This window comes from Equus caballus, chromosome 14 (genome assembly GCF_041296265.1).
Source record: "Equus caballus isolate H_3958 breed thoroughbred chromosome 14, TB-T2T, whole genome shotgun sequence".
Taxonomy (NCBI): domain Eukaryota; kingdom Metazoa; phylum Chordata; class Mammalia; order Perissodactyla; family Equidae; genus Equus; species Equus caballus.
In genome coordinates this window covers 5,957,834-5,981,819 of record NC_091697.1, presented here as the reverse complement: position 1 = coordinate 5,981,819, position 23,986 = coordinate 5,957,834, and positions in this window count along the sequence as shown.

Sequence of the window (23,986 nt, the reverse complement as noted above, 5' to 3'; positions counted from 1 at the left end):
CGAGTCGAGCCGGTGGTTCTGGCATCTCCGGCAGGTGGTTCCGGCATGCCCGGCAGGTGATTCCGAGTGTCCGGCATGTGGTTCTGGCACCTCTGAGAGGTGGTTCCGGCATACCCGACACGTGATACCGGAGTGTCCGGCATTTGATTCTGGCACCTCTGAGAGGTGGTTCCGGAATGCCTGGCACGTGATTCCAGAGTGTCTGCCGAGTGGTTCTGGCGTAGCCGGCCTGTGATTTTGGCGTGTCCAGCAGGTGGTTCCGGCGAGCTCGGCAGGTGGTTCCGGCATGTCCGGAACATGGTTCTGGCACGTCTGAGATATGGTTCCGGCATGCCCGGGAGGTGATTCTGGAGTGTCCGGCATGTGGTTCCGGCACCTCTGAGAGGTGGTTCCGGCATGCCCGGCAGTTGGTTACAGAGTGTCTGCCGAGTGCTTCTGGAGTAGCCGGCAGGTGATTCTGGCGTATCCAGCAGCTGGTTCTGGGGAGTGTATCAGGTGGTTCCGGCATACTCGGCAGGTGTTACCGGCGTGTCCGGAACATGGTTATGGCAAGTCTGAGAGGTGGTTCCGGCATGCCCGACAGGTGATTCCGGGATGTCCGCCACGTGGTTCTGGCGTACCCGGCAGGTGATTTTGGCGTGTCAGGCAGGTGTTTCTTGCAAGTCGAGCATTTGGCTCAGGCATGCTCAGCAGGTGCTTCCGGCGTGTCTGGCACGTGGTTCTGGTGAGTCTGAGAGCTGGTTCTGGCATGTCCGGCAGTTGATTCCGGAGTGTCCACCAAGTGGTTGTGGCATACCCGGCAGGTGATTTTAGCGTGTCAGGTAGGTGGTTCCGGCGAGTCGAGTAGGCGGTTCCGGCGTGCTCGGCAGGTGGTTCAGGCGGGTCTGGCAGGTGGTTTCGGTCTGTTCGGGGTGTGGTTCCGGCATCTCAGGCACATGGTTCTGGCACGTGTGATAGGTGGTTCCGGCCGGCCCGACAGGTGTTTCCATGGTGTCCGCCAAGTGGTTCTGGCATAGCTGGCAGGTGATGTTGGCGTGACCGGCAGGTGGTTCCAGCCAGCCCGGCAGGTGATCCCGAAGCGTTCACCAAATGGTTGTGGCGTAGCCGGCAGGTGATTTTGGCGTGTCCAGCAGGTGGATTTGGCGAGTCGAGCAGGTGGTTCTGGCGTGCTCGGCAGGTGCATCCGGTGTCATTGGCATGTGGTTCCGGCATGTCTGAGAGGTGGTTCCGCCATGCCCGGCAGGTGATTCGGGAGTGTTCGCCAAGTGGTTCTGGCGTAGCCGGCAGGTGATTTTGCATGTACGGCAATGGGTGCGGCGAGTCAAGCCGGTGGTTCCGGCATGTCCGGCAGGTGGTTCCGGCATGCCCGGCAGGTGATTCCGGAGTGTCCGGCATGTGGTTCTGGCGTAGCCGGCAGGTGATTTTGCATGTCCGGCAATGGTTCCGGCGAGTCGAGCCGGTGGTTCCGGAGTGTCCGGCATGTGGTTCTGGCACCTCTGAGAAGTCGTTCCGGCATGCCCGGCAGGTGTACCGGAGTCTCATGCATTTGGTTCTGGCACCTCTGAGAGGTGGTTCCGGAATGCCTGGCATGTGATTCCGGAGTGTCTGCCAAGTGGTTCTGGCGTAGCCGGGAGTTGATTTTGGCGTGTCCACTAGGTGTTTCTGGGGAGTGGATCAGCTGGTTCCGGCATACTCGGCAGGTGGTACCGGCGTGTCCAGAACATGGTTCTGGCAAGTCTGAGAGGTGGTTCGGGCAGGCCCGACAGGTGATTCCGGAGCCTCCGCCCAGTGTTTCTGGCGTACCCGGCAGGTGATTTTGGCATGTCCGACAGGTGTATCTTGCGAGTCGAGCAGGTGCCTCAGGCATGCTCAGCTGGTGCTTCCGGCGTCTCTGGCACGTGGTTCTGGTGTGTCTGAGAGCTGGTTCTGGCATGTCCGGCAGATGACTCCGGAGTGTCCACCAAGTGGTTCTGGTATACCTGGCAGGTGATTTTGGCGTGTCAGGAAGTTGGTTCCGGCTAGTTGAGCAGGTGGATCGGGCGTGCTTGCCAGGGGCTTCAGGCGGGTCTGGTAGGTGGTTTCGGTCTGTTCGGGGAGTGGTTCCGCCATCTCAGGCTCATGGTTCTGGCACGTCTGAGAGGTGGTTCCGGCCGGCCCGACAGGTGTTTCCATGGTGTCCGCCAAATGGTTCTGGCATAGCTGGTAGTTGATGTTGGCGTGACCGGCAGGTGGTTCCAGACAGCCCTGCAGGTGATTCCGAAGAGTTCACCAAATGGTTGTGGCGTAGCCGGCAGGTGATTTTGGCGTGTCCAGCAGGTGGTTTTGGCGAGTCGAGCAGGTGGTTCTGGCGTGCTCGGCAGGTGCTTCCGGAGTCATTGTCATGTGGTTCCGGCATGTCTGAGAGGCAGGTCATTTTGCATGCCCGGCAGGTGATTCCGGAGTGTTCGCCAAGTGGTTCTGGCGTAGCCGGCAGGTGATTTTGCATGTCCGGGAATGGTTCCGGCGAGTCGAGCCGGTGGTTCCGGCATGTCCGGCAGGTGATTCCTGCATGTCCAGCAGGTGGTTCCGGCATGCCCGGCAGGTGATTCCGGAGTGTCCGGCATGTGGTTCTGGCACCTCTGAGAGGTGGTTCCAGCATGCCCGGCAGGTGATACCGGAGTCTCCGGCATTTGGTTCTGGCACCTCTGAGAGGTGGTTCCGGAATGCCTGGCATGTGATTCCGGAGTGTCTGCCGTGTGGTTCTGGCGTAGCTGGCAGGTGATTTTCGCGTGTCCAGCAGGTGGTTCCGGCGAGCTCGGCAGGTGGTACCAGCGTGTCCGGAACATGGTTCTGGCACGTCTGAGAGATGGTTCCGGCATGCCCGGCAGGTGATTCGGGAGTGTCCGGCATGTGGTTCTGGCACCTCTGAGAGGTGGTTCCGGCATGCCAGGCAGGTGATTCTGGAGTGTTCGGCAAGTGGTTCTGGAACCTCTGAGAGGTGGTTCTGGAATGCCCGGCAGGTGGTTCCGGAGTGTCTGCCAAGTGGTTCTGGCGTAGTCGGCAGGTGATTCTGGCGTGTCCAGCAGGTGGTTCTGGGGAGTGGATCAGTTGGTTCCGGCATACTCGGCAGGTGGTACCGGCGTGTAAGGAACATGGTTCTGGCAAGTCTGAGAGGCGGTTCCGGCATGCCCGACAGGTGATTCCATGGTGTCCGCCAAGTGGTTCTGGCATAGCTGGCCGGTGATATTGGCGTGACCGGCAGGTGGTTCCAGACAGCCCGGCAGGTGATTCCGAAGAGTTCACCAAATGGTTGTGGCGTAGCCGGCAGGTGATTTTGGCGTGTTCAGCAGGCGGTTTTGGCGAGTCGAGCAGGTGGTTCTGGCGTGCTCGGCAGGTGCTTCCGGAGTCATTGGCATGTGGTTCTGGCATGTCTGAGAGGCAGGTCATTTTGCATGCCCGGCAGGTGATTCCGGAGTGTTCGCCAAGTGGTTCTGGCGTAGCCGGCAGGTGATTTTGCATGTCCGGCAATGGTTCCGGAGAGTCGAGCCGGTGGTTCCGGCATGACCGGCATGTGGTTCCGGCATGTCTGGCAGGTGGTTCCGGCATGCCCGGCAGGTGATTCTGGAGTGTCCGGCATATGGTTCTGGCACCTCTGAGAGGTGGTTCCGGCATGCCCGACAGGTGATACCGGAGTGTTCGCCAAGTGGTTCTGGCGTAGCCGGCAGGTGATTTTGCATGTCCGGCAATGGTTCCGGCGAGTCGAGCCGGTGGTTCCGGCATGTCCGGCAGGTGGTTCCGGAGTGTCTGCCGAGTGGTTCTGGAGCCAGCCCGGCAGGTGATTCCGAAGAGTTCACCAAATGGTTGTGGCGTAGCCGGCAGGTGATTTTGGAATGTCAGGAAGTTGGTTCCGACTAGTTGAGCAGGTGGATCAGGCGTGCTCGCCAGGGGGTTCATGCGGGTCTGGCAGGTGGTTTCGGTCTGTTCGGGGAGTGGTTCCGGCATCTCAGGCACATGGTTCTGGCACGTCTGAGAGGTGGTTCCGGCCGGCCCGACAGGTGTTTCCGGAGTGTCCGCCAAGTGGTTCTGGCGTAGCTGAAAGGTGATGTTGGCGTGACCGGCAGGTGGTTCCAGCCAGCCCGGCAGGTGATTCCGGAGTGTCTGCCGTGTGGTTCTTGCGTAGCTGGCAGGTGATTTTAGCGTGTACAGCAGGTGGTTCCGGCGAGCTCGGCAGGTGGTACCAGCATGTCCGGAACAAGGTTCTTGCACGTCTGAGAGATGGTTCCGGCATGCCCGGCAGGTGATTCGGGAGTGTCCGGCATGTGGTTCTGGCACCTCTGAGAGGTGGTTCCGGCATGCCCGGCAGGTGATTCCGGAGTGTTCGGCATGTGGTTCTGGCACCTCTGAGAGGTGGTTCCGGCATGCCCGGCAGTTGGTTCCGTAGTGTCTGCCGATTGGTTCTGGCATAGTCGGCAGGTGATTCTGGCGTGTCCAGCAGGTGGTTCTGGGGAGTTTATCAGGTGGTTCCGGCATACTCGGCAGGTGGTACCGGCGTGTCCGGAACATGGTTCTGGCAAGTCTGAGAGGCGGTTCCGGCATGCCTGACAGGTGATTCCGGAGTGTTCGCCAAGTGGTTCTGGCATAGCCGGCAGGTCATTTTGCATGTCCGGCGGTGGTTCCGGCGAGTTGAGCCGGTGGTTCCGGCGTGCTCGGCAGGTGGTTCAGGCGGGTCTGGCAGGTGGTTTCGGTCTGTTCGGGGAGTGGTTCCGGCATCTCAGGCACATCGTTCTGGCACGTCTGATAGGTGGTTCCGGCCGGCCCGTCAGGTGTTTCAGGAGTGTCCGCCAAGTGGTTCTGGCGTAGCTGAAAGGTGTTCTTGGCGTGACCGGCAGGTGGTTCCACCCAGCCCGGCAGGTGATTCCGGAGTGTCTGCTGAGTGGTTCTGGCGTAGCCGGCAGGTGATTTTGGCGTGTCCAGAGGGTGGTTTTGGCGAGTCGAGCAGGTGGTTCAGGCGTGCTCGGCAGGTGCTTCCGGTATCATTGGCATGTGGTTCTGGCATGTCTGAGAGGTGGTTCCGCCATGCCCGGCAGGTGATTCCGGAGTGTTCGCCAAGTGGTTCTGGCGTAGCCGGCAGGTGATTTTAGATGTCCGGCAATGGTTCCGGCGAGTCGAGCCGGTGGTTCCGGCATGTCCAGCAGGTGGTTCCGGCATGCCCGGCAGGTGATTCCGCAGTGTCAGGCATGTTGTTTGGCACCTCTGAGAGGTGGTTCCGGCATGCCCGGCAGGTGATACCGGAGTGTCCGGCATTTGGTTCTGGCACCTCTGAGAGGTGGTTCCGGAATGCCTGGCATGTGATTCCAGAGTGTCTGCCGAGTGGTTCTGGCGTTGCCGGCAGTTGATTTTGGCGTGTCCACTAGGTGGTTTTGGGGAGTGGATCAGCTGGTTCCGGCATACTCGACAGGTTGTACCGGCGTGTCCAGAACATGGTTCTGGCAAGTCTGAGAGGTGGTTCCGGCACGCCCGACAGGTGATTCCGGAGCGTCCGCCAAGTGTTTCTGGCGTACCCGGCAGGTGATTTTGGCATGTCCGACAGGTGTTTCTTGCGAGTCGAGCAGGTGGCTCAGGCATGCTCAGCTGGTGCTTCCGGCGTCTCTGGCACGTGCTTCTGGTGTGTCTGAGAGCTGGTTCTGGCATGTCCGGCAGATGATTCCGGACTGTCCACCAAGTGGTTCTTGTATACCTGGCAGGTGATTTTGGCGTGTCAGGAAGGTATTTCCGGCTAGTTGAGCAGGTGGATCAGGCGTGCTTGCCAGGGGCTTCAGGCGGGTCTGGCACGTGGTTTCGGTCTGTTCGGGGAGTGGTTCCGGCATCTCAGGCACATGGTTCTGGCACGTCTGAGAGGTGGTTGCGGCCGGCCCGACAGGTGTTTCCGGAGTGTCCGCCAAGTGGTTCTGGCGTAGGTGAAAGGTGATGTTGGGGTGACCGGCAGGTGGTTCCAGCCAGCCCGGCAGGTGATTCCGGAGTGTCTGCCGAGTGGTTCTGGTGTAGCCGGCAGGTGATTTTGGCGTGTCCAGCGGGTGGTTTTGGCGAGTCGAGCAGGTGGTTCTGGCGTGCTCGGCAGGTGCTTCCGGTGTCATTGGCATGTGGTTCCGGCATGTCTGAGAGGTGGTTCCGCCATGCCCGGCAGGTGATTCCGGAGTGTTCGCCAAGTGGTTCTGGCGTAGCCGGAAGGTGATTTTGCATGTCCGGCAATGGTTACGGCTAGTCGAGCCGGTGGTTCCGGCATGTCCAGCAGGTGGTTCCGGCATGCCCGGCAGGTGATTCCGGAGTGTCAGGCATGTTGTTTGGCACCTCTGAGAGGTGGTTCCGGCATGCCCGGCAGGTGATACCGGAGTGTCCAGCATTTGGTTCTGGCACCTGTGAGAGGTGGTTCCGGAATGCCCGGCATGTGATTCCGGAGTGTCTGCCGAGTGGTTCTGGCATAGCCGGCAGGTTATTTTGGCGTGTCCAGCAGGTGGTTCCGGCGAGCTCGGCAGGTGGTTCCGGCATGTCCGGAACTTGGTTCTGGCAAGTCTGAGAGGTGGTTCCGGCATGCCCGACAGGTGATTCCGGAGTGTTCGCCAAGTGGTTCTGGCGTAGCCGGCAGGTCATTTTGCATGTCCGGCGGTGGTTCCGGCGAGTCGAGCCGGTGGTTCCGGCGTGTCCGGAACTTGGTTCTGGCAAGTCTGAGAGGTGGTTCCGGCATGCCCGACAGGTGATTCCGGAGTGTTCGCCAAGTGGTTCTGGCGTAGCCGGCAGGTCATTTTGTATGTCTGGCGGTGGTTCCGGCGAGTCGAGCCGGTGGTTCCGGCGTGTCCAGCAGGTGTTTCCGGTCTGTCCGGCAGGTGGTTCTGGCGTGACCGTCACGAGGTTCTGGCACGTCTGAGAGTTGGTTCCGGCATGCCCGACAGGTGATTCCGGAGTGTCCGCCACGTGGTTCTGGCGTACCCGGCAGGTGATTTTGGCGTGTCTGGCAGGTGTTTCTTGCAAGTCGAGCATTTGGCTCAGGCATGCTCAGCAGGTGCTTCCGGCGTGTCTGTCACGTGGTTCTGGTGTGTCTGAGAGCTGGTTCTGGCATGTCCGGCAGATTTTTCCGGAGTGTCCACAAAGTGTTTGTGGCATACCCGGCAGGTGATAATAGCGTGTCAGGTAGGTGGTTCCAGCGAGTCGAAGAGGTGGTTCCAGCGTGCTCGGCAGGTGGTTCAGGCAGGTCTGGCAGGTTGTTTCGGTCTCTTCGGGGTGTGGTTCCGGCATCTCAGGCACATGGTTCTGGCACGTCTGAGAGGTGGTTCCGACCAGGCCGACATGTGTTTCCATGGTGTCCGCCAAGTGGTTCTGGCATAGCTGGCAGGTGATGTTGGCGTGACCGGCAGGTGGTTCCAGCAAGCCCGGCAGGTGATTCCGAAGAGTTCACCAAATGGTTGTGGCGTAGCCGGCAGGTGATTTTGGCGTGTCCAGCAGGTGGTTTTGGCGAGTCGAGCAGGTGGTTCTGGCGTGCTCGGAAGGTGCTTCCGGAGTCATTGGCATGTGGTTCCGGCATGTCTGAGAGGCAGGTCATTTTGCATGCCCGGCAGGTGATTCCGGAGTGTCTGCCGAGTGGTTCTGGCGTAGCCGGCAGGTGATTCTGGCGTGTCCAGCAGGTGGTTCTGGGGAGAGGATCAGGTGGTTCCAGCATACTCGGCAGGTGGTTCTGGCGTGACCGGCACGAGGTTGTGGCACGTCTGAGAGTTGGTTCCGGCATGCCCGACAGGTGATTCCGGAGTGTCCGCCACGTGGTTCTGGCGTACCCGGCAGGTGATTTTGGCGTGTCTGGCAGGTGTTTCTGGCAAGTCGAGCATTTGGCTCAGGCATGCTCAGCAGGTGCTTCCGGCGTGTCTGGCCCGTGGTTCTGGTGAGTCTGAGAGCTGGTTCTGGCATGTCCGGCAGCTGATTCCGGAGTGTCCACCAAGTGGTTGTGGCATACCCGGCAGGTGATTTTAGCGTGTCAGGTAGGTGGTTCCGGCGAGTCGATTAGGCGGTTCCGGCGTGCTCGGCAGGTGGTTCAGGCGGGTCTGGCAGGTGGTTTCTGTCTGTTCGGGGACTGGTTCCGCCATCTCAGTCTCATGGTTCTGGCACGTCTGAGAGGTGGTTCCGGCCGGCCCGTCAGGTGTTTCAGGAGTGTCCGCCAAGTGGTTCTGGCGTAGCTGAAAGGTGTTCTTGGCGTGACCGGCAGGTGGTTCCACCCAGCCCGGCAGGTGATTCCGGAGTGTCTGCTGAGTGGTTCTGGCGTAGCCGGCAGGTGATTTTGGCGTGTCCAGAGGGTGGTTTTGGCGAGTCGAGCAGGTGGTTCAGGCGTGCTCGGCAGGTGCTTCCGGTATCATTGGCATGTGGTTCTGGCATGTCTGAGAGGTGGTTCCGCCATGCCCGGCAGGTGATTCCGGAGTGTTCGCCAAGTGGTTCTGGCGTAGCCGGCAGGTGATTTTAGATGTCCGGCAATGGTTCCGGCGAGTCGAGCCGGTGGTTCCGGCATGTCCAGCAGGTGGTTCCGGCATGCCCGGCAGGTGATTCCGCAGTGTCAGGCATGTTGTTTGGCACCTCTGAGAGGTGGTTCCGGCATGCCCGGCAGGTGATACCGGAGTGTCCGGCATTTGGTTCTGGCACCTCTGAGAGGTGGTTCCGGAATGCCTGGCATGTGATTCCAGAGTGTCTGCCGAGTGGTTCTGGCGTTGCCGGCAGTTGATTTTGGCGTGTCCACTAGGTGGTTTTGGGGAGTGGATCAGCTGGTTCCGGCATACTCGACAGGTTGTACCGGCGTGTCCAGAACATGGTTCTGGCAAGTCTGAGAGGTGGTTCCGGCACGCCCGACAGGTGATTCCGGAGCGTCCGCCAAGTGTTTCTGGCGTACCCGGCAGGTGATTTTGGCATGTCCGACAGGTGTTTCTTGCGAGTCGAGCAGGTGGCTCAGGCATGCTCAGCTGGTGCTTCCGGCGTCTCTGGCACGTGCTTCTGGTGTGTCTGAGAGCTGGTTCTGGCATGTCCGGCAGATGATTCCGGACTGTCCACCAAGTGGTTCTTGTATACCTGGCAGGTGATTTTGGCGTGTCAGGAAGGTATTTCCGGCTAGTTGAGCAGGTGGATCAGGCGTGCTTGCCAGGGGCTTCAGGCGGGTCTGGCACGTGGTTTCGGTCTGTTCGGGGAGTGGTTCCGGCATCTCAGGCACATGGTTCTGGCACGTCTGAGAGGTGGTTGCGGCCGGCCCGACAGGTGTTTCCGGAGTGTCCGCCAAGTGGTTCTGGCGTAGGTGAAAGGTGATGTTGGGGTGACCGGCAGGTGGTTCCAGCCAGCCCGGCAGGTGATTCCGGAGTGTCTGCCGAGTGGTTCTGGTGTAGCCGGCAGGTGATTTTGGCGTGTCCAGCGGGTGGTTTTGGCGAGTCGAGCAGGTGGTTCTGGCGTGCTCGGCAGGTGCTTCCGGTGTCATTGGCATGTGGTTCCGGCATGTCTGAGAGGTGGTTCCGCCATGCCCGGCAGGTGATTCCGGAGTGTTCGCCAAGTGGTTCTGGCGTAGCCGGAAGGTGATTTTGCATGTCCGGCAATGGTTACGGCTAGTCGAGCCGGTGGTTCCGGCATGTCCAGCAGGTGGTTCCGGCATGCCCGGCAGGTGATTCCGGAGTGTCAGGCATGTTGTTTGGCACCTCTGAGAGGTGGTTCCGGCATGCCCGGCAGGTGATACCGGAGTGTCCAGCATTTGGTTCTGGCACCTGTGAGAGGTGGTTCCGGAATGCCCGGCATGTGATTCCGGAGTGTCTGCCGAGTGGTTCTGGCATAGCCGGCAGGTTATTTTGGCGTGTCCAGCAGGTGGTTCCGGCGAGCTCGGCAGGTGGTTCCGGCATGTCCGGAACTTGGTTCTGGCAAGTCTGAGAGGTGGTTCCGGCATGCCCGACAGGTGATTCCGGAGTGTTCGCCAAGTGGTTCTGGCGTAGCCGGCAGGTCATTTTGCATGTCCGGCGGTGGTTCCGGCGAGTCGAGCCGGTGGTTCCGGCGTGTCCGGAACTTGGTTCTGGCAAGTCTGAGAGGTGGTTCCGGCATGCCCGACAGGTGATTCCGGAGTGTTCGCCAAGTGGTTCTGGCGTAGCCGGCAGGTCATTTTGTATGTCTGGCGGTGGTTCCGGCGAGTCGAGCCGGTGGTTCCGGCGTGTCCAGCAGGTGTTTCCGGTCTGTCCGGCAGGTGGTTCTGGCGTGACCGTCACGAGGTTCTGGCACGTCTGAGAGTTGGTTCCGGCATGCCCGACAGGTGATTCCGGAGTGTCCGCCACGTGGTTCTGGCGTACCCGGCAGGTGATTTTGGCGTGTCTGGCAGGTGTTTCTTGCAAGTCGAGCATTTGGCTCAGGCATGCTCAGCAGGTGCTTCCGGCGTGTCTGTCACGTGGTTCTGGTGTGTCTGAGAGCTGGTTCTGGCATGTCCGGCAGATTTTTCCGGAGTGTCCACAAAGTGTTTGTGGCATACCCGGCAGGTGATAATAGCGTGTCAGGTAGGTGGTTCCAGCGAGTCGAAGAGGTGGTTCCAGCGTGCTCGGCAGGTGGTTCAGGCAGGTCTGGCAGGTTGTTTCGGTCTCTTCGGGGTGTGGTTCCGGCATCTCAGGCACATGGTTCTGGCACGTCTGAGAGGTGGTTCCGACCAGGCCGACATGTGTTTCCATGGTGTCCGCCAAGTGGTTCTGGCATAGCTGGCAGGTGATGTTGGCGTGACCGGCAGGTGGTTCCAGCAAGCCCGGCAGGTGATTCCGAAGAGTTCACCAAATGGTTGTGGCGTAGCCGGCAGGTGATTTTGGCGTGTCCAGCAGGTGGTTTTGGCGAGTCGAGCAGGTGGTTCTGGCGTGCTCGGAAGGTGCTTCCGGAGTCATTGGCATGTGGTTCCGGCATGTCTGAGAGGCAGGTCATTTTGCATGCCCGGCAGGTGATTCCGGAGTGTCTGCCGAGTGGTTCTGGCGTAGCCGGCAGGTGATTCTGGCGTGTCCAGCAGGTGGTTCTGGGGAGAGGATCAGGTGGTTCCAGCATACTCGGCAGGTGGTTCTGGCGTGACCGGCACGAGGTTGTGGCACGTCTGAGAGTTGGTTCCGGCATGCCCGACAGGTGATTCCGGAGTGTCCGCCACGTGGTTCTGGCGTACCCGGCAGGTGATTTTGGCGTGTCTGGCAGGTGTTTCTGGCAAGTCGAGCATTTGGCTCAGGCATGCTCAGCAGGTGCTTCCGGCGTGTCTGGCCCGTGGTTCTGGTGAGTCTGAGAGCTGGTTCTGGCATGTCCGGCAGCTGATTCCGGAGTGTCCACCAAGTGGTTGTGGCATACCCGGCAGGTGATTTTAGCGTGTCAGGTAGGTGGTTCCGGCGAGTCGATTAGGCGGTTCCGGCGTGCTCGGCAGGTGGTTCAGGCGGGTCTGGCAGGTGGTTTCTGTCTGTTCGGGGACTGGTTCCGCCATCTCAGTCTCATGGTTCTGGCACGTCTGAGAGGTGGTTCCGGCCGGCCCGACAGGTGTTTCCATGGTGTCCGCCAAGTGGTTCTGGCACAGCTGGCAGGTGATATTGGCGTGACCGGCAGGTGGTTCCAGCCAGCCCGGCAGGTGATTCCGGAGTGTCTGCCGTGTGGTTCTGGCGTAGCTGGCAGGTGATTTTGGCGTGTCCAGCAGGTGGTTCTGGCGAGCTCGGCAGGTGGTACCAGCGTGTCCGGAACATGGTTCTGGCACGTCTGAGAGATGGTTCCGGCATGCCCGGCAGGTGATTCGGGAGTGTCCGGCATGTGGTTCTGGCACCTCTGAGAGGTGGTTCCGGCATGCCAGGCAGGTGATTCTGGAGTGTTCTGCAAGTGGTTCTGGAACCTCTGAGAGGTGGTTCCGGCATGCCCGGCATGTGGTTCCGGAGTGTCTGCCGAGTGGTTCTGGCGTAGTCAGCAGGTGATTCTGGCGTGTCCAGCAGGTGGTTCTGGGGAGTCTATCACTTGGTTCCGGCATACTCGGCAGGTGGTACCGGCGTGTAAGGAACATGGTTCTGGCAAGTCTGAGAGGCGGTTCCGGCATGCCTGACAGGTGATTCCGGAGTGTTCGCCAAGTGGTTCTGGCATAGCCGGCAGGTCATTTTGCATGTCCGGCGGTGGTTCCGGCGAGTTGAGCCGGTGGTTCCGGCGTGCTCGGCAGGTGGTTCAGGCGGGTCTGGCAGGTGGTTTCGGTCTGTTCGGGGAGTGGTTCCGGCATCTCAGGCACATCGTTCTGGCACGTCTGATAGGTGGTTCCGGCCGGCTCGACAGGTGTTTCCGGAGTGTCCGCCAAGTGGTTCTGGCGTAGCTGAAAGGTGTTCTTGGCGTGACCGGCAGGTGGTTCCACCCAGCCCGGCAGGTGATTCCGGAGTGTCTGCTGAGTGGTTCTGGCGTAGCCGGCAGGTGATTTTGGCGTGTCCAGAGGGTGGTTTTGGCGAGTCGAGCAGGTGGTTCAGGCGTGCTCGGCAGGTGCTTCCGGTATCATTGGCATGTGGTTCCGGCATGTCTGAGAGGTGGTTCCGCCATGCCCGGCAGGTGATTCCGGAGTGTTCGCCAAGTGGTTCTGGCGTAGCCGGCAGGTGATTTTAGATGTCCGGCAATGGTTCCGGCGAGTCGAGCCGGTGGTTCCGGCATGTCCAGCAGGTGGTTCCGGCATGCCCGGCAGGTGATTCCGCAGTGTCAGGCATGTTGTTTGGCACCTCTGAGAGGTGGTTCCGGCATGCCCGGCAGGTGATACCGGAGTGTCCGGCATTTGGTTCTGGCACCTCTGAGAGGTGGTTCCGGAATGCCTGGCATGTGATTCCAGAGTGTCTGCCGAGTGGTTCTGGCGTTGCCGGCAGTTGATTTTGGCGTGTCCACTAGGTGGTTTTGGGGAGTGGATCAGCTGGTTCCGGCATACTCGACAGGTTGTACCGGCGTGTCCAGAACATGGTTCTGGCAAGTCGGAGAGGTGGTTCCGGCACGCCCGACAGGTGATTCCGGAGCGTCCGCCAAGTGTTTCTGGCGTACCCGGCAGGTGATTTTGGCATGTCCGACAGGTGTTTCTTGCGAGTCGAGCAGGTGGCTCAGGCATGCTCACCTGGTGCTTCCGGCGTCTCTGGCACGTGCTTCTGGTGTGTCTGAGAGCTGGTTCTGGCATGTCCGGCAGATGATTCCGGAGTGTCCACCAAGTGGTTCTTGTATACCTGGCAGGTGATTTTGGCGTGTCAGGAAGGTGGTTCTGGCTAGTTGAGCAGGTGGATCAGGCGTGCTTGCCAGGGGCTTCAGGCGGGTCTGGCACGTGGTTTCGGTCTGTTCGGGGAGTGGTTCCGGCATCTCAGGCACATGGTTCTGGCACGTCTGAGAGGTGGTTGCGGCCGGCCCGACAGGTGTTTCCGGAGTGTCCGCCAAGTGGTTCTGGCGTAGGTGAAAGGTGATTATGGGGTGACCGGCAGGTGGTTCCAGCCAGCCCGGCAGGTGATTCCGGAGTGTCTGCCGAGTGGTTCTGGTGTAGCCGGCAGGTGATTTTGGCGTGTCCAGCGGGTGGTTTTGGCGAGTCGAGCAGTTGGTTCTGGCGTGCTCGGCAGGTGCTTCCGGTGTCATTGGCATGTGGTTCCGGCATGTCTGAGAGGTGGTTCCGGCATGCCCGACAGGTGATTCCGGAGTGTTCGCCAATTGGTCCTGGCGTAGCCGGCAGGTCATTTTGCATGTCCGGCTGTGGTTCCGGCGAGTCGAGCCGGTGGTTCCGGCATGTCCAGCAGGTATTTCCGGTCTGTCCGGCAGGTGGTTCTGGCGTGACCGTCACGAGGTTCTGGCACGTCTGAGAGTTGGTTCCGGCATGCCCGACAGGTGATTCCGGAGTGTCCGCCACGTGGTTCTGGCGTACCCGGCAGGTGATTTTGGCGTGTCTGGCAGGTGTTTCTTGCAAGTCGAGCATTTGGCTCAGGCATGCTCAGCAGGTGCTTCCGGCGTGTCTGTCACGTGGTTCCGGTGTGTCTGAGAGCTGGTTCTGGCATGTCCGGCAGATGATTCCGGAGTGTCCACCAAGTGGTTGTGGCATACCCGGCAGGTGATTTTAGCGTGTCAGGTAGGTGGTTCCAGCGAGTCGAGTAGGTGGTTCCGGCGTGCTCGGCAGGTGGTTCAGGCGGGTCTGGCAGGTGATTTCGTCTGTTCGGGGTGTGGTTCCGGCATCTCAGGCACATGGTTCTGGCACGTCTGACAGATGGTTCCGGCATGCCCGGCAGGTGATTCGGCAGTGTCCGGCATGTCGTTCTGGCACCTCTGAGAGGTGGTTCCGGCATGCCCAGCAGGTGATACCGGAGTGTCCGGCATGCGGTTCTGGCACCTCTGAGAGGTGGTTCCGCCATGCCCGGCAGTTGGTTACGGAGTGTCTGCCAAGTGGTTCTGGCGTAGCCGGCAGGTCATTTTGCATGTCCAGCGGTGGTTCCGGCGAGTCGAGCCGGTGGTTCCGGCGTAGCCGGCAGTTGATTTTGGCGTGTCCACTAGGTGGTTCTGGGGAGTGGATCAGCTGGTTCCGGCATACTCGGCAGGTGGTACCGGCGTGTCCAGAACATGGTTCTGGCAAGTCTGAGAGGTGGTTCCGGCACGCCCGACAGGTGATTCCGGAGCGTCCGCCAAGTGTTTCTGGCGTACCCGGCAGGTGATTTTGGCATGTCCGACAGGTGTTTCTTGCGAGTCGAGCAGGTGGCTCAGGCATGCTCAGCTGGTGCTTCCGGCGTCTCTGGCACGTGCTTCTGGTGTGTCTGAGAGCTGGTTCTGGCATGTCCGGCAGATGATTCCGGAGTGTCCACCAAGTGGTTCTTGTATACCTGGCAGGTGATTTTGGCGTGTCAGGAAGTTGGTTCCGGCTAGTTGAGCAGGTGGATCAGGCGTGCTCGCCAGGGGGTTCAGGCGGGTCTGGCAGGTGGTTTCGGTCTGTTCGGGGAGTGGTTCCGGCATCTCAGGCACATGGTTCTGGCACGTCTGAGAGGTAGTTCCGGCCGGCCCGACAGGTGTTTCCGGAGTGTCCGCCAAGTGGTTCCGGCGTAGCTGAAAGTTGATGTTGGCGTGACCGGCAGGTGGTTCCAGCCAGCCCTTCAGGTGATTCCGGAGTGTCTGCCGAGTGGTTCCGGTGTAGCCGGCAGGTGATTTTGGCGTGTCCAGCAGGTGGTTCCGGCGAGCTCGGCAGGTGGTACCAGCGTGTCCGGAACATGGTTCTGGCATGTCTGAGAGATGATTCCGTCATGCCAGGCAAGTGATTCCAGAGTGTCCGGCATGTGGTTCTGGCACCTCTGAGAGGTGGTTCCGGCATGCCCGGCAGGTGATTCCGGAATGTTCGCCAAGTGGTTCTGGCATAGCCGGCAGGTCATTTTGCATGTCCGGCGGTGGTTCCGGCGAGTCGAGCCGGTGGTTCCGGCATGTCCGGCAGGTGGTTCTGGCGTGACCGGCACGAGGTTCTGGCACGTCTGAGAGTTGGTTCCGGCATGCCCGACAGGTGATTCCGGAGTGTCCGCCACATGGTTCTGGCGTACCCTGCAGGTGATTTTGGCGTGTCTGACAGGTGTTCTTGCAAGTCGAGCATTTGGCTCAGGCATGCTCAGCAGGGGCTTCCGGCGTGTCTGTCACGTGGTTCTGGTGATTCTGAGAGCTGGTTCTGGCATGTCCGGCAGATGATTCCGGAGTGTCCACCAAGTGGTTGTGGCATACCCGGCAGGTGATTTTAGCGTGTCAGGTAGGTGGTTCCAGCGAGTCGAGTAGGTGGTTCCGGCGTGCTCGGCAGGTGGTTCAGGCGGGTCTGGCAGGCGGTTTCGGTCTGTTCGGGGAGTGGTTCCGGCATCTCAGGCACATGGTTCTGGCACGTCTGATAGGTGGTTCCGGCCAGCCCGACAGGTGTTTCCATGGTTTCCGCTAAGTGGTTTTGGCGTAGCTGAAAGGTGATGTTGGCGTGACCGGCAGGTGGTTCCAGCCAGCCCGGCAGGAGATTCAGAAGTGTTCACCAAATGGTTGTGGCGTAGCCGGCAGGTGATTTTGGCGTGTCCACTAGGTGGTTCTGGGGAGTGGATCAGCTGGTTCCGGCATACTCGGCAGGTGGTACCGGCGTGTCCAGAACATGGTTCTGGCAAGTCGGAGAGGTGGTTCCGGCACGCCCGACAGGTGATTCCGGAGCGTCCGCCAAGTGTTTCTGGCGTACCCGGCAGGTGATTTTGGCATGTCCGACAGGTGTTTCTTGCGAGTCGAGCAGGTGGCTCAGGCATGCTCACCTGGTGCTTCCGGCGTCTCTGGCACGTGCTTCTGGTGTGTCTGAGAGCTGGTTCTGGCATGTCCGGCAGATGATTCCGGAGTGTCCACCAAGTGGTTCTTGTATACCTGGCAGGTGATTTTGGCGTGTCAGGAAGGTGGTTCTGGCTAGTTGAGCAGGTGGATCAGGCGTGCTTGCCAGGGGCTTCAGGCGGGTCTGGCACGTGGTTTCGGTCTGTTCGGGGAGTGGTTCCGGCATCTCAGGCACATGGTTCTGGCACGTCTGAGAGGTGGTTGCGGCCGGCCCGACAGGTGTTTCCGGAGTGTCCGCCAAGTGGTTCTGGCGTAGGTGAAAGGTGATTATGGGGTGACCGGCAGGTGGTTCCAGCCAGCCCGGCAGGTGATTCCGGAGTGTCTGCCGAGTGGTTCTGGCGTAGCCGGCAGGTGATTTTGGCGTGTCCAGCAGGTGGTTTTGGCGAGTCGAGCAGGTGGTTCTGGCGTGCTCGGCAGGTGCTTCCGGTGTCATTGGCATGTGGTTCCGGCATGTCTGAGAGGTGGTTCCGGCATGCCCGACAGGTGATTCCGGAGTGTTCGCCAAGTGGTTCTGGCGTAGCCGGCAGGTCATTTTGCATGTCCGGCTGTGGTTCCGGCGAGTCGAGCCGGTGGTTCCGGCATGTCCAGCAGGTATTTCCGGTCTGTCCGGCAGGTGGTTCTGGCGTGACCGTCACGAGGTTCTGGCACGTCTGAGAGTTGGTTCCGGCATGCCCGACAGGTGATTCCGGAGTGTCCGCCACGTGGTTCTGGCGTACCCGGCAGGTGATTTTGGCGTGTCTGGCAGGTGTTTCTTGCAAGTCGAGCATTTGGCTCAGGCATGCTCAGCAGGTGCTTCCGGCGTGTCTGTCACGTGGTTCCGGTGTGTCTGAGAGCTGGTTCTGGCATGTCCGGCAGATGATTCCGGAGTGTCCACCAAGTGGTTGTGGCATACCCGGCAGGTGATTTTAGCGTGTCAGGTAGGTGGTTCCAGCGAGTCGAGTAGGTGGTTCCGGCGTGCTCGGCAGGTGGTTCAGGCGGGTCTGGCAGGTGATTTCGTCTGTTCGGGGTGTGGTTCCGGCATCTCAGGCACATGGTTCTGGCACGTCTGACAGATGGTTCCGGCATGCCCGGCAGGTGATTCGGCAGTGTCCGGCATGTCGTTCTGGCACCTCTGAGAGGTGGTTCCGGCATGCCCAGCAGGTGATACCGGAGTGTCCGGCATGCGGTTCTGGCACCTCTGAGAGGTGGTTCCGCCATGCCCGGCAGTTGGTTACGGAGTGTCTGCCAAGTGGTTCTGGCGTAGCCGGCAGGTCATTTTGCATGTCCAGCGGTGGTTCCGGCGAGTCGAGCCGGTGGTTCCGGCGTAGCCGGCAGTTGATTTTGGCGTGTCCACTAGGTGGTTCTGGGGAGTGGATCAGCTGGTTCCGGCATACTCGGCAGGTGGTACCGGCGTGTCCAGAACATGGTTCTGGCAAGTCTGAGAGGTGGTTCCGGCACGCCCGACAGGTGATTCCGGAGCGTCCGCCAAGTGTTTCTGGCGTACCCGGCAGGTGATTTTGGCATGTCCGACAGGTGTTTCTTGCGAGTCGAGCAGTTGGCTCAGGCATGCTCAGCTGGTGCTTCCGGCGTCTCTGGCACGTGCTTCTGGTGTGTCTGAGAGCTGGTTCTGGCATGTCCGGCAGATGATTCCGGAGTGTCCACCAAGTGGTTCTTGTATACCTGGCAGGTGATTTTGGCGTGTCAGGAAGTTGGTTCCGGCTAGTTGAGCAGGTGGATCAGGCGTGCTCGCCAGGGGGTTCAGGCGGGTCTGGCAGGTGGTTTCGGTCTGTTCGGGGAGTGGTTCCGGCATCTCAGGCACATGGTTCTGGCACGTCTGAGAGGTAGTTCCGGCCGGCCCGACAGGTGTTTCCGGAGTGTCCGCCAAGTGGTTCCGGCGTAGCTGAAAGTTGATGTTGGCGTGACCGGCAGGTGGTTCCAGCCAGCCCTTCAGGTGATTCCGGAGTGTCTGCCGAGTGGTTCCGGTGTAGCCGGCAGGTGATTTTGGCGTGTCCAGCAGGTGGTTCCGGCGAGCTCGGCAGGTGGTACCAGCGTGTCCGGAACATGGTTCTGGCATGTCTGAGAGATGATTCCGTCATGCCAGGCAAGTGATTCCAGAGTGTCCGGCATGTGGTTCTGGCACCTCTGAGAGGTGGTTCCGGCATGCCCGGCAGGTGATTCCGGAATGTTCGCCAAGTGGTTCTGGCATAGCCGGCAGGTCATTTTGCATGTCCGGCGGTGGTTCCGGCGAGTCGAGCCGGTGGTTCCGGCATGTCCGGCAGGTGGTTCTGGCGTGACCGGCACGAGGTTCTGGCACGTCTGAGAGTTGGTTCCGGCATGCCCGACAGGTGATTCCGGAGTGTCCGCCACATGGTTCTGGCGTACCCTGCAGGTGATTTTGGCGTGTCTGACAGGTGTTCTTGCAAGTCGAGCATTTGGCTCAGGCATGCTCAGCAGGGGCTTCCGGCGTGTCTGTCACGTGGTTCTGGTGATTCTGAGAGCTGGTTCTGGCATGTCCGGCAGATGATTCCGGAGTGTCCACCAAGTGGTTGTGGCATACCCGGCAGGTGATTTTAGCGTGTCAGGTAGGTGGTTCCAGCGAGTCGAGTAGGTGGTTCCGGCGTGCTCGGCAGGTGGTTCAGGCGGGTCTGGCAGGCGGTTTCGGTCTGTTCGGGGAGTGGTTCCGGCATCTCAGGCACATGGTTCTGGCACGTCTGATAGGTGGTTCCGGCCAGCCCGACAGGTGTTTCCATGGTTTCCGCTAAGTGGTTTTGGCGTAGCTGAAAGGTGATGTTGGCGTGACCGGCAGGTGGTTCCAGCCAGCCCGGCAGGTGATTCAGAAGTGTTCACCAAATGGTTGTGGCGTAGCCGGCAGGTGATTTTGGCGTGTCCAGCAGGTGGTTTTGGCGAGTCGAGCAGGTGGTTCTGGCGTGCTCGGCAGGTGCTTCCGGTGTCATTGGTATGTGGTTCCGGCATGTCTGATAGGTGGTTCCGGCATGCACGGCAGGTGGTTCCGGAGTGTCTGCCGAGTGGTTCTGGAGCCAGCCCGGCAGGTGATTCCGAAGAGTTCACCAAATGGTTGTGGCGTAGCCGGCAGGTGATTTTGGCGTGTCCAGCAGGTGGTTCCGGCGAGCTCGGCAGGTGGTACCAGCGTGTCCGGAACATGGTTCTGGCACGTCTGAGAGATGGTTCCGGCATGCCCGGCAGGTGATTCGGGAGTGTCCGGCATGTGGTTCTGGCACCTCTGAGAGGTGGTTCCTGCATGCCAGGCAGTTGGTTATGGAGTGTCTGCCGAGTGGTTCTGGCGTAGCCGGCAGGTGATTCTGGCGTATCCAGCAGGTGGTTTTGGGGAGTGGATCAGGTGGTTCCGGCATACTCGGCAGGTGGTACCGGCGTGTCTGGAACTTGGTTCTGGCAAGTCTGAGAGGTGGTTCCGGCATGCCCGACAGGCGATTCCGGAGTGTTCGCCAAGTGGTCCTGGCGTAGCCGGCAGGTCATTTTGCATGTCCGGCGGTGGTTCCGGCGAGTCGAGCCGGTGGTTCCGGCGTGTCCAGCAGGTGTTTCCGGTCTGTCCGGCAGGTGGTTCTGGCGTGACCGTCACGAGGTTCTGGCACGTCTGAGAGTTGGTTCCGGCATGCCCGACAGGTGATTCCGGCGTGTCCGCCACGTGGTTCTGGCGTACCCGGCAGGTGATTTTGGCGTGTCTGGCAGGTGTTTCTTGCAAGTCGAGCATTTGGCTCAGGCATGCTCAGCAGGTGCTTCCGGCGTGTCTGTCACGTGGTTCCGGTGTGTCTGAGAGCTGGTTCTGGCATGTCCGGCAGATTTTTCCGGAGTGTCCACAAAGTGGTTGTGGCATACCCGGCAGGTGATTTTAGCGTGTCAGGTAGGTGGTTCCAGCGAGTCGAGTAGGTGGTTCCAGCGTGCTCGGCAGGTGGTTCAGGCGGGTCTGGCAGGTTGTTTCGGTCTCTTCGGATTGTGGTTCCGGCATCTCAGGCACATGGTTCTGGCACGTCTGAGAGGTGGTTCCGGACGGCCCGAAAGGTGTTTCCATGGTGTCCGCCAAATGGTTCTGGCATAGCTGGCAGGTGATGTTGGCGTGACCGGCAGGTGGTTCCAGAAAGCCCGGCAGGAGATTCCGAAGAGTTCACCAAATGGTTGTGGTGTAGCCGGCAGGTGATTTTGGCGTGTCCAGCAGGTGGTTTTGGCGAGTCGAGCAGGTGGTTCTGGCGTGCTCGGCAGGTGCTTCTGGAGGCATTGGCATGTGGTTCCGGCATGTCTGAGAGGCAGCTTCTTTTGCATGCCCGGCAGGTGATTCCGGAGTGTTCGCCAAGTGGTTCTGGCGTAGCCGGCAGGTGATTTTGCATGTCCGGGAATGGTTCCGGCGAGTCGAGCCGGTGGTTCCGGCATGACCGGCAGGTGATTCCTGCATGTCCAGCAGGTGGTTCCGGCATGCCCGGCATGTGATTCCGGAGTGTCCGGCATGTGGTTCTGGCACCTCTGAGAGGTGGTTCCAGCATGCCCGGCAGGTGATACCGGAGTCTCCGGCATTTGGTTCTGGCACCTCTGAGAGGTGGTTCCGGAATGCCTGGCATGTGATTCCGGAGTGTCTGCCGTGTGGTTCTGGCGTAGCTGGCTGGTGATTTTGGCGTGTCCAGCAGGTGGTTCCAGCGAGCTCGGCAGGTGGTATCAGCGTGTCCGGATCATGGTTCTGGCACGTCTGAGAGATGGTTCCGGCATGCCCGGCAGGTGATTAGGGAGTGTCCGGCATGTGGTTCTGGCACCTCTGAGAGGTGGTTCCGGCATGCCCGGCAGGTGATTCTGGAGTGTTCGGCATGTGGTTCTGGCACCTCTGAGAGGTGGTTCGGGCATGCCCGCCAGGTGGTTCCGGAGTGTCTGCCGAGTGGTTCTGGCGTAGTCGGCAGGTGATTCTGGCGTGTCCAGCAGGTGGTTCTGGGGAGTGGATCAGGTGGTTCCGGCATACTCGGCAGGTGGTACCGGCGTGTCCGGAAAATGGTTCTGGCAAGTCTGAGAGGCGGTTCTGGCATGCCCGACATGTGATTCCGGAGTGTTCACCAAGTGGTTCTGGCGCAGCCGGCAGGTCATTTTGCATGTCCGGCGGTGGTTCCGGCGAGTCGAGCCGCTGGTTCCGGCGTGTCCGGCAGGTGGTTCTGGCGTGACCGGCACGAGGTTCTGGCACGTCTGAGAGTTGGTTCCGGCATGCCCGACAGGTGATTCCGGAGTGTCCGCAACATGGTTCTGGCTTACCCGGCAGGTGATTTTTGCGTGTCTGGCAGGTGTTTCTTGCAAATCGAGCATTTGGCTCAGGCATGCTCAGCAGGTGCTTCCGGCGTGTCTGTCACGTGGTTCTGGTGAGTCTGAGAGCTGGTTCTGGCATGTCCGGCAGATGATTCCGGAGTGTCCACCAAGTGGTTGTGGCATACCCGGCAGGTGATTTTAGCGTGTCAGGTAGGTGGTTCCAGCGAGTCGAGTAGGTGGTTCCAGCGTGCTCGGCAGGGGGTTCAGGCGGGTCTGGCAGGTGGTTTCTTCTGTTCGGGGTGTGGTTCCGGCATCTCAGGCACATGGTTCTGGCACGTCTGAGAGGTGGTTCCGGCCGGCCCGACAGGTGTTTCCATGGTGTCCGCCAAATGGTTCTGGCATAGCTGGCAGGTGATGTTGGCGTGACCGGCAGGTGGTTCCAGACAGCCCGGCAGGTGATCCCGAAGAGTTCACCAAATGGTTGTGGCGTAGCCGGCAGGTGATTTTGGCGTGTCCAGCAGGTGGTTTTGGCGAGTCGAGCAGGTGGTTCTGGCATGCTCGGCAGGTGCTTCCGGAGTCATTGGCATGTGGTTCCGGCATGTCTGAGAGGCAGGTCATTTTGCATGCCCGGCAGGTGATTCCGGAGTGTTCGCCAAGTGGTTCTGGCGTAGCCGGCAGGTGATTTTGCATGTCCGGGAATGGTTCCGGCGTGTCGAGCCGGTGGTTCCGGCATGTCCGGCAGGTGATTCCTGCATGTCCAGCAGGTGGTTCCGGCATGCCCGGCAGGTGATTCCGGAGTGTCCGGCATTTGGTTCTGGCACCTCTGAGAGGTGGTTCCAGCATGCCCGGCAGGTGATACCGGAGTCTCCGGCATTTGGTTCTGGCACCTCTGAGAGGTGGTTCCGGAATGCCTGGCATGTGATTCCGGAGTGTCTGCCGTGTGGTTCTGGCGTAGCTGGCTGGTGATTTGGGCGTGTCCAGCAGGTGGTTCCAGCGAGCGCGGCAGGTGGTACCAGCGTGTCCGGATCATGGTTCTGGCACGTCTGAGAGATGGTTCCGGCATGCCCGGCAGGTGATTCGGGAGTGTCCGGCATGTGGTTCTGGCACCTCTGAGAGGTGGTTCCGGCATGCCCGGCAGGTGATTCTGGAGTGTTCGGCATGTGGTTCTGGCACCTCTGAGAGGTGGTTCGGGCATGCCTGGTAGGTGGTTCCGGAGTGTCTGCCGAGTGGTTCTGGCGTAGTCGGCATGTGATTCTGGCGTGTCCAGCAGGTGGTTCTGGGGAGTGGATCAGGTGGTTCCGGCATACTCGGCAGGTGGTACCGGCGTGTCCGGAACATGGTTCTGGCAAGTCTGAGAGGCGGTTCTGGCATGCCCGACATGTGATTCCGGAGTGTTCGCCAAGTGGGTCTGGCGTAGCCGGCAGGTCATTTTGCATGTCCGGCGGTGGTTCCGGCGAGTCGAGCCGCTGGTTCCGGCGTGTCCGGCAGGTGGTTCTGGCGTGACCGGCATGAGGTTCTGGCACGTCTGAGAGTTGGTTCCGGCATGCCCGACAGGTGATTCCGGAGTGTCCGCAACGTGGTTCTCGCGTACCCGGCAGGTGATTTTGGCGTGTCAGGCAAGTGTTTCTTGCAAGTCGAGCATTTGGCTCAGGCATGCTCAGCAGGTGCTTCCGGCGTGTCTGTCACGTGGTTCTGGTGATTCTGAGAGCTGGTTCTGGCATGTCCGGCAGATGATTCCGGAGTGTCCACCAAGTGGTTGTGGCATACCCGGCATGTGATTTTAGCGTGTCAGGTAGGTGGTTCCAGCGAGTCGACTAGGTGGTTCCGGAGTGCTCGGCAGGTGGTTCAGGCGGGTCTGGCAGGTGGTTTCTTCTGTTCGGGGTGTGGTTCCGGCATCTCAGGCACATGGTTCTGGCACGTCTGATAGGTGGTTCCGGCCGGCCCGACAGGTGTTTTCATGGTGTCCGCCAAGTGGTTCTGGCATAGCTGGCAGGTGATGTTGGCATGACCGGCAGGTTGTTCCAGCCAGCCCGGCAGGTGATTCCGAAGTGTTCACCAAATTGTTGTGGCGTAGCCGGAAGGTCATTTTGGCATGTCCAGCAGGTGGTTTTGGCGAGTCAATCAGGTGGTTCTGGCGTGCTCGGCAGGTGCTTCCGGTGTCATTGGCATGTGGTTCCGGCATGTCTGAGAGGTGGTTCCGCCTTGCCCGGCAGGTGATTCCGGAGTGTTCCCCAAGTGGTTTTGGCATAGCCGGCAGGTGATTTTGCATGTCCGGCAATGGTTCCGGCAAGTCGAGCCGGTGGTTCCGGCATGTCCGGCAGGTGGTTCCGGCATGCCCGGCAGGTGATTCCGGATTGTCCGTCATATGGTTCCAGCATGCCCGGCAGGTGATTCCGGAGTGTCCGGAATGTGGTTCTGGCACCTCTGA